Below are 11229 nucleotides of genomic sequence, written 5' to 3'. Positions count from 1 at the left end.
CCACACTTCCTGAAACTACAGCGTTACTTAGTTCCCTGATACAATTTTGGCAAGTAATAATTTTCATTGCTACTGCCTTTCCAGCAATGGGAAAAGTTCCTAGTGTGGTCACAGCCATAGTGCTTTACTTCTCAGTTGAATGTTGTGCTGAGACAATCTTGTCTCTAGATGATTTTTAGAAAATACTAAATTGGAGGGATTGCGGGAAAGTAACTGGAAATGCTAATCTGGAAATTGTCTTGGGGTATTATTGGCTTGAGTATATCAAGTGCTTGATACCTTGGGTTATAGTACTTTATTCTGAGACTGCTACAACACGGGATATGCAGTGTGGAGCGCTTTTGCTATGCGTTTTCTGGTAAGTTTGCCTCAGCCACAGCACCTTGTCTTTGTCCACTGTAGTTAATGAAGATGGGTGGACGTGGGCTATGCTATCACTTAGAAGAATGGAGATGATCTGTATGCAGCAGTCTCAGCTGGATTATATTTGGATAATGTTCAGTTACCTAAATTTTGGTGCTTTGTATTCAAATGGAGCATGACCATGAATTGTCCTAAATAAATCTTGATACTGAGTTATGTACTTATTCTGTCTCATTCCATATAAAAGCTTAACTCTTTTAAGTACACTTTGTTTTAACATACATGCTTGTCTGGTGAATTTAGCATGTAACAGCAATACCATTATCAGCTATTTGTGAGTGTTCTGGATTACAGCTACACTTCAAGTTGTGATAAATGGAGAAAGTGGCTGGATAGCAGTAGGAAATGGTAATTCGCTCTCTAGAATTGTAAAATAATATATTGAATTGATGCAAGGCAGGCAAGCATCTACTGGCTTTAAAGCTCTTGCCTGGGAAGAATGATGTTGCTGGATGAAGCCAATCTCAGGGAGTTGACTAGTTATGCTGAAGTTTACTATATACAGTTATTGAAAACACTGGTGCACAAGGAACAGTAAAGATTCTTGTTTCTGTGTAGCCTGATACTTAGACACACAGCTGGGGAAAGGATGGAAATTAGCCTTGACATGGAGCAGGGAGATAATTTTTCATCAATAGGTTGTGCAAAAATCTCTTCAACAAATTTAGCAAACATTTCCATAAATTCCCATCAACAGTTAGGGTCCTAACTTACACAAAATAATAACTAGACTTGAAGGTCGTCTGCATTTTTTTTTCAAGGGGGGGTAAGGAGTGGTTACGTGGCTGGAGGAAAAGGAGGAGCTCATCTTCTGTTTGGCACAGAACAGAGATGTTCCTGTTGCTGTGTAAACAAAGGACTAGTAAGGACAGGTTTTGAGGAGGGGAGCCAAAGGTGTTAGGATGTCCTTAGTACTCTGGAGGTGAAAAAGAAATAATGAGGATTTGTGTCACCAAAACAGAGGTAATACCCATTTAAATTGTGTAGAGGTCAGTCAGTGAGATTACACCCACTCTGAAATTGTTGCATTTGTGTTCCTGTCTTCCAAGTGAATAGCTGGGTGCACCTGAAAAATAGTGTCCAAATTCTACACATTTATCCACTGAAAATCAGATTTTCCTCAGTGTGAATGATGACTTTTTTTCCCCCTCAAAAAAGACTTAAGATACCTATAAAGCAATGGTAAAATATAATGAAAGACCTAATGAAATTATAGTAAAAACTACTTAAAAATTCAAGTCTTATTTGATCTTTCTGTCAAACGTATAGCTGTTCATTCAATTTAAGAAAAATGGGAATACTGCGATATAGTTCAGGTCAAGGAGAACCCTTTGGCGTTCAGCTCCTGGTGTTTTACCCCCCTTTTGGCCTGTATTCTGCTGTGCTTTGACATCGCCGTTTGCTTTTCCCTGCGAGGGATCGCATCTACGCTGTCCGCGCAGAACTGCGCGCCTTTTTTTCGCTCTTCCACAGGCACAAGCGGGCCGGGCCTGACCCCATTCCGCGGGGGAGGAAAAAAAGCGAGGGCCCTGCTGCAGGTTCTACCGAGATTTGAACTCGGATCGCTGGATTCAAAGTCCAGAGTGCTAACCATTACACCATAGAACCGGGTGGTGGCACTCGCCTCCGCGAGCCCGGAGAATGAGTCTATAGCGAACAAGGCCCGACGTAACTGTTCCCTTTCTCCTCTCTTCTGTGTCTTAAAACCGGCCAGGAGCTTAACGCAAACTAAACACTCATATTTATCCTGCCTTTCTGCAATATTCTATAGCGAACAAGGCCCGAAGTAAACGTTCCCTCTCTCCTCTCCCTTCTGCGTCTTAAAACCAGCCAGGAGCTTAACGCAACCTAAGCACTCATATTTATTCTGCCTTTCTGTTATATTTGCTGTCTTCGCGGTATAATGATCGCTAAAATAGGACTTTCCTACAAAGCTGCAAGGCCGGAAAGCGGACAGGGACCGTGGGAGAACACCACCTTTCCGACACGCGAACGAAGCCCCTCCGTAAGTGCGCCGGAGTCCGGTTTGGCTAATGCATACCTTCGAACGGTGTTTCCACACGGGTTGTTCACAGCGTAGAAATAAAAAGAATTACGTTTCAGTATTCTGTGGCACGTCTGAAATTTTTCAGATAATTCATGTAAGAACATACTAACCTAGCTGCAAGGAATAATAAATAATAAATACGGGAAAAAATTAATCAGGAAACTTCTATGGTTTGTTTCTCTTCATCTTTTACTTCAAATACGTTTTTCAGGTAGCACGGCATCTCAGTAGTTGACGGCATGCCAAAAGCCCACGAAAAACACCAAGTTTCCCTTAAACTCATTTTCCACGATAATGACCACTAAAGAAATCCGCGCATGAGCAAAACAGACAGGTTCCACCGAGATTTGAACTCGGATCGCTGGATTCAGAGTCCAGAGTGCTAACCATTACACCATGGAACCGCTGACAAGCGACCCCCAGCCGCTGCTGTTGAGGGAATCTCACAGGAGAGACGACAAAATCATTCCTTCCACTCGCTCATAAACACAGCATCTGCTGCGCTTCTCTTCCAGGTATCCCGCACGTATGAAATCTATGTAAGAATTCCACTGCTCATTTATCGCAACGCTTTACAGCACTGAAAATAATGCACGCTTAGAAGCACCATAGCATTAAACCAGATCGCTAAGCAGTTTCTCCGATTATGCAATTTAAAGCTGGAATAGAGACTTTCAATACCGTCTGCGCTGACTTTTACTTCACATTTGTATACTCGTTTTGCTGTCATGCATTTTAAGCTGAGTATTTGCTTACTATACTTGAGAAGAAGCAGGGACCGTTATCACAACTCTTGGTTTAGTTTGCCAGGTTTTTTCCTCTGTTGGACCGATTGACCAGTGGATAGGTAACAGAATGTTTCATTTAAACAGGTGAGACATGGAAAGACTACAAACACATGCAACGAGCTTTTTATGCGTAATTAAAGACAAGGAGCTGTTGGAGTGGGTCCAGAGGAGGCCACAAAAATGATCCGAGGGCTGGAACACCTCTCCGATGAGAACAGGCTGAGAGAGTTGGGGCTGTTCAGCCCGGAGAAGAGAAGGCTCCGGGGAGACCTTCTTGCGGCCTGTCAGTACTTAAAGGAGGCTGATAAGAAAGATGGGGATGGGCTTTTTAGTAGGGTCTGTTGTGATAGGAGAAGGTGTAATGGTTTTAAACGAAAAGAGGGGAGATTCAGACTAGATATATGTAAGATATTTATTGCAATGAGGGTGGGGAAGCACTGGCACAGGTTGCCCAGAGAGGTGGTTGATGCCCCATCCCTGGAAACACTCAAGGTCAGGTTGGACGGGCTCTGGGCAACCTGATCTAGTTGAAGATGTCCCTGCTCATGGCAGGGGGTTGGACCAGATGACCTTGGAAGGGCCCTTCCAACCCGAACCATCAAATCGTGCTAGAAGAAAAGATTGTAGGCATCATACTGTGCCACAGTCTGTGCTTCCTTCACTCACACCTGCTACAGGACATGTTGTCGAGACAGTTTGGGAAAAATAACGGTACTCGCAACGCCAACCGATACACACCCATGAATAACCCGCAGTGCAGACGGAGACACCGGTTGCTGTCCCCGTTGCACGGGACCAGCGGGGAAGCGGGCTCGCACAGCCCGCCGACTGTTCTCCAGACCGGGAAAATGAGGACCGGCTAGCAGAGGATGGTTTCGATCCATCGACCTCTGGGTTATGGGCCCAGCACGCTTCCGCTGCGCCACTCTGCTGCTGTTATGAACACTTTCTCCCGCCCGGGCTTAGAACGGGCCGCGCCGCCCGGCCACCCCCGCGGAGGCACCGCGCCGCTCCCCCCCGCACTGCCGCAGCTCCGGCCGCGCTCCAACCGCGCTCCCCCGCCCCCGGGGCGACCGGCAGCCCTGCCCCGGCGCGGGTGCGAACGTGTTCCCTCTCAGCGTTCCCTACAAGGAAGGGGTCCCCTATTATAGCTCCTCTGCGCTTGGAAGATACGTGGAATAACAACAAATTATTAAAATTACCAGTATATTGCCACAGGTAATTGATAGTAAAGTCATTCACGTAAAAACTACCGATATAATACCACAGAAATAGTGATATTACTGACTGCGAGAAACTGAACACTGCCGCCTTTACAGTCCTCCCCAAATTATTTTTACGGGACGAGCCCCTGACGCGGCCGCGCACCGCGCACGCCCGCGCAAGACCTCCGCCACTCGCCGCGGCCCCTCGAGCCAGGGCGCGCGGGCCGCCTCCCGCTCCCAGAGTGCTGCGCGCGTATTTGCATACGGCAGAGGCGCCCGCTGCAGGCTGCGTTCCCCCCCGCCTGCCGCCCCCCGCCCAGCTCCGGTACCGGCGTGAGGGTGGGGGTACTGTACACAGCCTGCGCAAACAGACAGCAGCTACTTGGCAGACGCATGAGCTCACCCTGTCCTGACGGAGCCCAAATCTCGGGGGTAGAAATGGCTGAGGAGAGGCTTCCCCAACCGTGCTCGCTTCGGCAGCACATATACTAAAATTGGAACGATACAGAGAAGATTAGCATGGCCCCTGCGCAAGGATGACACGCAAATTCGTGAAGCGTTCCATATTTTTTTTTCCTCTCTCTCTAGCTCCCCCACCCCCGCACAGGCCCTCAGCCGGGTCCTGGGACCCCTGGAAGCACGACCGGAATGACAGCGAGTGCCTCCGGTACTGCCTTCTTCCCTTCGTGCTCCTGCCTCGTCAAGGCACCCACTAACCTTCAAGGCACAAGGATGGGGAGTGTGGGAAAATACCGGAAAAGTGGCAAGGAGGATTATAAACACGCTCAAGTGGCTTTCAGCTGGGGTGTAGGAACACACATATATCACACTAATCCTTGTTTAGTCTTGTGTGCTTGACAAGTAGAACACCTGTGTCTGGGTAACATGGCCCTGTGACAGACTCAGAGGCACCCTTTCCAACACGCTTGAGATTCCTGCCCTGCTGTGGGGAAGTTCACAGCACAGTGGTAAACTATGCCTGCGCGAATCCCTGATAAACAGGTAAAAACAGCAGCTTTGGTGATCCTCTAGCAAGGACCGAGCTCTGCGGTGCCTGTGTCCCTGCTTGTGTGCCCGGCTGCTGCTTTGGGGATCTGCCGGTCCACAAGGTAACAAAAATAAATTTACTCTTTGCATTTCAACCGTGTTTTTGTGGTTGTTCCTGTGTTCTGCCTGTATCAGCTCACACAGGGAGTGAGGTCTGAGTGCCCCTGTGAGGCCGTCTTACCTGGCTCAAACTCCTCCCTGCACTGCATGGGGCTTGTTCTCCTCAAGCTGCGATCCGGAGGCCTCAGGGTTATACACAGAAGGTGGGTCCAGAAGTTTTCTTTAGCATATGCACTGACTGTAACAATACCCACAGTTTACTATGGTTGCTGTAGAGAAATGCCTGACAAAATGATAAAGTCTCTCATGAGCTTTTTGGCCTTCCAGGGACTTGCCTCAGGAGACAAATTATAACGTTGCCATATGGGGAGTACCTTTTTGTACTTTATCTTCTCAAGTTTTGCTTCCCACGTTTCATCTGCTCTCCTCATTCTCGTTTTCTCTGGACATGGAACAGTGTGGGTTCTGGCATTGAAAAGGCTCTCCTGACCATTGCATGTCGTGCATTTAAATTAAGAGCGTTCTTTTTCCCACTCCTATCATTACAGTCCATTGCCGGATTCAGTTCCAACTCAGCCCATGCTGTCAGTGAGAAAAACTGTGTCACTCTCCATGTCAACTTTGCACACGTGCTCCGTTTCATTTCTGGTAATACTTTTTGTAAATAACTGAAGGCCTCTTCCCATCTGCCTCACTGAGCGACTTCAGACACCGAGTCAGAACATACACCCCTATTGCTGAATTATCTTGGCAGATCAGTATATTTAACACCTGCAAAATCCACGTCAGTCATCTCTGCCCTGTCTGCTGTGGCATCCCTGCTGTTCCCCCTCTGATCCTGCTCCCCCTGGAGGGAGGACCGCTCTTGGGAAGATCCGTTTCGGGGACGGACACCGGTGCCCGTCGAGCACAGGGAAGTCTCCGCCCTGAGGGAGCGCCCGCAGCCCCAGCGGCACAGCCTCGGCGGGGCAGGGCCCGTCCCGGGAAGCGCAGCCGCCCGCCGCCGCCTCAGCCCTGTCAGGCGAACGGCGCCTCCCGCCTCAGGCGGCGGTTGCGGGGGAGCGGCTTTGTGGCGTCATCAGCGTTGCGCCTGCTCCCGGGTCACGTGGGGGGAGCGGCCTTTCCCCGTCAGCGCGGGAAGCGCCGCCCGGGAGGTGGGTGCTGCGGGGGTCGTGCTGCTCCCGTCCCGTCCCGTCCCGTCGCCAGGAGCCGGCCGGGGGCTCTCCGCACCGCTCCGCCGGCTGTCGGCGGGAGCCGCGGGTCTCGGCGCGAGGCTGCCGCCCCGTGGGGTTTGGGGAGGCTCCACCGGCGGAGCTGCGGCCTCCTCAGGCCCTGCTGAGCGTCCTTGGGAGGATTTTCTCCTCAGAATGTTTTTAGTTTCATGCAGGTCTTCTTAAGCAAAGCAAACCGTCTTGCTGTCTTAAATTTTTCACCAGAAGTGCTAGTTCAGTGTAGGTAACCAAGTAATCTTTGCTCAAGTTTGGCCTAAGTGGGATTCTACTCCGTCAGACTAGTGGTGTCTCAGCATTAAAACATGGAAATACTGTGTTGGTGCGGTGAATAGTGTTTTTAGTTAGAATTATTGCAAAAACAGCAGAAAAAGCGTACTTGTACTTCAGCTGGTTGCAGGCAGATGAGCTGAGGTGCTTGCCCTGACTGGAAGGATTCCCGGGGCCGCGGCTGCCCCTCAGCCGGGGCTCTCGCAGTGCCCGGTCCTGGTGACCAGGGCTGCTCCTGAGCCTTCTGTGTCGCTGGGTCCGCAATGCTCATCGGCTGCGGCCTCCCAGGGAGGATGGGGACCCGCAAGGAGCCCTGCCGCGGGTGCTGCTACCTGCTCGGGAGCTCTTGTGTTCGGAGTTTCCCTAGAGAAGCAGCAATCCATTTGAGCATTGCTTAGGTGACCTCCATTATGGAAGGAGTAGTTCTTTCTCTTGATGAAGAATACTGAAAGTAGCTGAAATTCTTGCGTGTTCTGTAATTCGCCTTCTTTCTCCACGCTACAGTATCTTGCTCTTGTGGGATTTGGTACTGGCTACCAAAAGAACAGGGGAAGATTTGGCAAAAATGGCAGCGCTGAAGGCAGAGGTACAATCCAAAGGTACTGGTGGCCAAAAAACTCATTGCGGATGAGTGTAGCAAAGCATTGAATCAATATGGACTGTTTCTCTTGAAGATCTAAAATTATTGTAAGAAAAATTAGAGTTATTTTTAGAAGGCCTTTTATGAATAGGTAGTGCTTTTTCGGCTTTGGCATTGGGAATTTTGTTTCTCTTCAGTCTGAATTCTGTAATGGGGTGAGTGAAGCTAACAGAGTTGGATGCTTTTTGGAAAAAAAACGGAACAGAAGCAGATGGTGAGGGGGAAGAAGTAAAAATAGGAAACATGAAGCAAATGTATTGTTAGAGATGCTGGTTTTCTCTAGTGAAAATGCGCTAGCTTACTGGTTGGATTACTCTGACTGTTCCTTTCAAGTTTTGTTTTTTTACTTCATGTATTCTGCATGAAAGTTTTTACTGCATGTTAGGTATTATACAGCATAATCTAGTTGCTTTTTAATATAAAAAAAATTATTTCTTTGCAGATACGATAATTTAGATGAAAGACTGAAGATATGAAGCTCATGTGAAAGAATTTTAATGTGATGAGTCATCCTCAGCAGTGATCCATAAACGTAAGAAAATCTACTTTCGTATTACTTTACACAGACCAAGATGCAGTGAGAATGCAGGTCTTGCTAGACTTCTGTAGAGTTAGTTTTTCTTAAAATGTCTTAGAATATAGTAGTTCCTGTTTTGTATCATGAAGGCCCAAATGACCGGGCACTCAATTTTGAAAGTGAGCATGCTTTCTCAAAGTCTACACCTTAAACCTTTGCGTTAATCTAGCTTTTGGATACTGTTCTTAAAAAATCGGGTTCTGAAAGCATTAAGGTTTTTAACACAAGTAAAGACTTGCTGGAATGAATTGTGTGGTGACAAACCTTGTGGTTTTCAACTTTATTCTTAGTTCTCTTTATTAAATAGTTACCACTGATTCTGTTGCAGGTTAGAAGGGAAACAGACTGGTTAAAGCTGTTGATTATGAGAGAGTTGGTCTTGGGGGGGGGTGGTGTAATTAATATCACTGCTGTGCTGTATTTTTTAATGGGGTATCAGTATTGCACTGGAACATGGAAATAGGACTTTGTGCTACTGTCACAAATCATATTTGTCTAGGAATAACACTTTCGTAACAAATGGCTCAAAAAGCAAAGTGAAGAATCACTGCAGTAGGATATTATGAAGCCCAAAATATTAAGTGGGGTCCAAAAGAGATTCAGTTCATGGAGTATAGGTCTTTCCATGCCTGCTTAACATAATGGTTTGGATTCACCCTCCTGTCTTCAAAGTCCTTAAATCACTGATAACCGGAAACTGGGTGAATATACCAGATAAAGGATCAAGCATCCCCGTGCATTCTGGAAGCAGGCTACTTAGCTAGGTAAACTTGGTGTCTGCATGGTTTTTCTTCTATTACATAGATAAATTACTTACTATATGAAGAAGTTTGCATTAGCATTTCCAGGGAGCAGTTTCTCAATCCCGCCTCACAAATATATAATACAACATTAACTAAATGGGGTATTTAAACATATTGCTGGGTTTACTGATTGCTCTTGTAGCAACATAAGGCATTTTATATTGAAAATTACATGCTTCAGGAGACAGTAGGCTTCATAAGTTTGTAAGGAGCGTTGCTGCGCTTACATTTGGAAGCTAAATACGCAGGAGGTCAAACATAGGATGTTTGCTCTGGAAACTAATGAAGCATAGTAACATACTTACCAGCAGAAAGGTGATGGTATAACCAGGATTTTCAGTGACAAGTTGATGGTAAGAGGGGAGAGCGAGTTGAAGTAACGTAGCAGAGACACTGCTATATAAACCTCTGAAATTCTTCCCTGCGTGGCTGCAGCTGTGGTTGAGGAGGAGGCAGTGTGCGGCACCTGGTGCCCTCCATTACATTTCTCTGCTTTGCTGCGAAGGAAAATGAACTTTAACGTTTGCTGAGCCTGGGGTATTGGCTTTGAAATTTCATTCCTAAGTAGCAGCTGCTGCTGCTTTGTAATATACACTTCATTGTACTAGGAATGCGTGTTTATTGAAGGACTTGTGTGAAACAGTTCAGGGGCAAAATACTAAGCTTACTGACATGGACATCCAAGTGGTAAAATCAACGTTAATATAAATATTGGTGGGATTAAAGGATTAAAAGCATTCCCTTGCTGTGTCGGTCACACAGCCAGAATCTGCTGAAGCGTAAGAAATTAATACTGGCCAGCAGACCTCCTTAATGAGAGGAACAGAGAAAAAAACCACAAATATGGCAAGATACATTAACTTCAAAGCTTTGATTTTTTTTCTTATCTATTAATTCATTATTGAGAACACAGGCATGCACCTTTATTTTTAAATGCTGTTTTTAACTTTACAAGCATGCGTAACAGCAATAGCTTGCTTAACTTACTAACTTAGCATAAAAGGCGAGTCGCTGCATATTTGCTTTGGTTTCAGAATTATTTGATAGAAGTAAATGTTCTTAGTACTCCCTTGCTTCTCCCAGCAGCTTTGTGATTTCAAGATAAGCAGGAACTTAACAAGCGCACAACAGCTTTTAGTGGTTACCACAGTTCCATTATTTGGAATGTGAATCTACTTATACAGACAATAACTGTATTTGTGAAAGCAATCAGAAGAAGTAAGTATGAAAAGCCTCTTAAATAGTAGTATTTACTTAGAAACAGTATCACCAAGTATGTGTTTTACAGAAATAATGCTGATAGAGGAGGAATTATCTCATTTTATATGAAAAGGGTAAAATACAAGAGATTATACACATGTATCACTGTGAATTTGTGCTATTTTAAGAGAACATATAATCATGCTAATTCTTTTAAATCTTACTTTTCTACTAGCTCACACACTAAACTCTGTCTTGAAAATCTGCTCACATACTGTTGTTGTAAATGATAAAAGATAGTGAAATGTATTTCAGGAGAGGATGGCTTTTTTTCTTCAGTTCTTTATTTTCAAGTTCTGTAAATGTTGGACAGAAACCGAACAGAAGGTTTTGTTTTGGTCGTTATTCAGCTGATTCAGCACATGCAAACAAACGTTTCTATAAGCCTTCGATCATCTACTAGTTCTACTAGACACCTACAATGTCACTTCCAGTTCGTGAGCTAACTTGTTGGACTTGTGAGTCTACCAAATCTGTCACTAAAAATAATAAAAAATAAATTCACAGGTATGATTGTCCCTCTCGTTGTTTAGATAAAATTATCCCTGCATATCGCTAGCTAACTTGGTCTGTCTTTTTAGTCATTTATTTAAAAATGCAGCATATGTAAGCAGAAGTGCTAAGAAACTGGTAGAATGCATGCTGTATACAGTGTCGTCGTTACAATACTTTGGGACAACACGGATTCCAATGTTGCATTTTCTTTTTCCTTGTGTCACTGATTTAATATTTCCCTTTTGACAGGTAAATCAAATTTCAAACATTTTCTGCTCTTCAGAGGAAGATTCTAGTTTTGTCTCTGAATCTGGCCTTTCAGAAGGTAAAATAACAATACCGTATTTTTGCAGGTCGTCCTGGGAATTGTTGCTTGGAAAAAGAG

At 45.6% G+C, this 11229-nt stretch overlaps 1 protein-coding gene and 4 non-coding genes across 5 annotated transcripts in view; 2 read left to right on the top strand and 3 right to left on the bottom strand.

The window, feature by feature from the left end:
• Window positions 1-1959: 1959 nt before the first annotated feature.
• On the bottom strand, window positions 1960-2031 carry TRNAQ-UUG (transfer RNA glutamine (anticodon UUG)). Its single transcript has one exon. It is a non-coding gene; the product is annotated as a tRNA-Gln (tRNA).
• Window positions 2032-2802: 771 nt separating this feature from the next.
• Window positions 2803-2874, bottom strand: TRNAQ-CUG (transfer RNA glutamine (anticodon CUG)). Its single transcript has one exon. It is a non-coding gene; the product is annotated as a tRNA-Gln (tRNA).
• A 1244-nt stretch (window positions 2875-4118) lies between these two features.
• TRNAM-CAU (transfer RNA methionine (anticodon CAU)) lies at window positions 4119-4190 on the bottom strand. Its single transcript has one exon. It is a non-coding gene; the product is annotated as a tRNA-Met (tRNA).
• Window positions 4191-4927: 737 nt separating this feature from the next.
• On the top strand, window positions 4928-5034 carry LOC132319009 (U6 spliceosomal RNA). The gene has a single exon (XR_009484425.1). It is a non-coding gene; the product is annotated as a U6 spliceosomal RNA (small nuclear RNA).
• Window positions 5035-11093: 6059 nt separating this feature from the next.
• FOXK2 (forkhead box K2) overlaps window positions 11094-11229 on the top strand; it is a 69718-nt gene continuing 69582 nt past the window's right edge. Inside the window, exon 1 of the mRNA XM_059828126.1 lies at window positions 11094-11169. The gene's annotated coding sequence lies outside the window, so the exon portion shown is untranslated. The remainder of the gene's footprint in view (window positions 11170-11229) is intronic.

Source organism: Gavia stellata, chromosome 22 (genome assembly GCF_030936135.1).
Source record: "Gavia stellata isolate bGavSte3 chromosome 22, bGavSte3.hap2, whole genome shotgun sequence".
NCBI classification, from domain to species: domain Eukaryota; kingdom Metazoa; phylum Chordata; class Aves; order Gaviiformes; family Gaviidae; genus Gavia; species Gavia stellata.
Note: the sequence above shows the minus strand (reverse complement) of the source record. Positions and strands in the feature narration are given on the sequence as shown.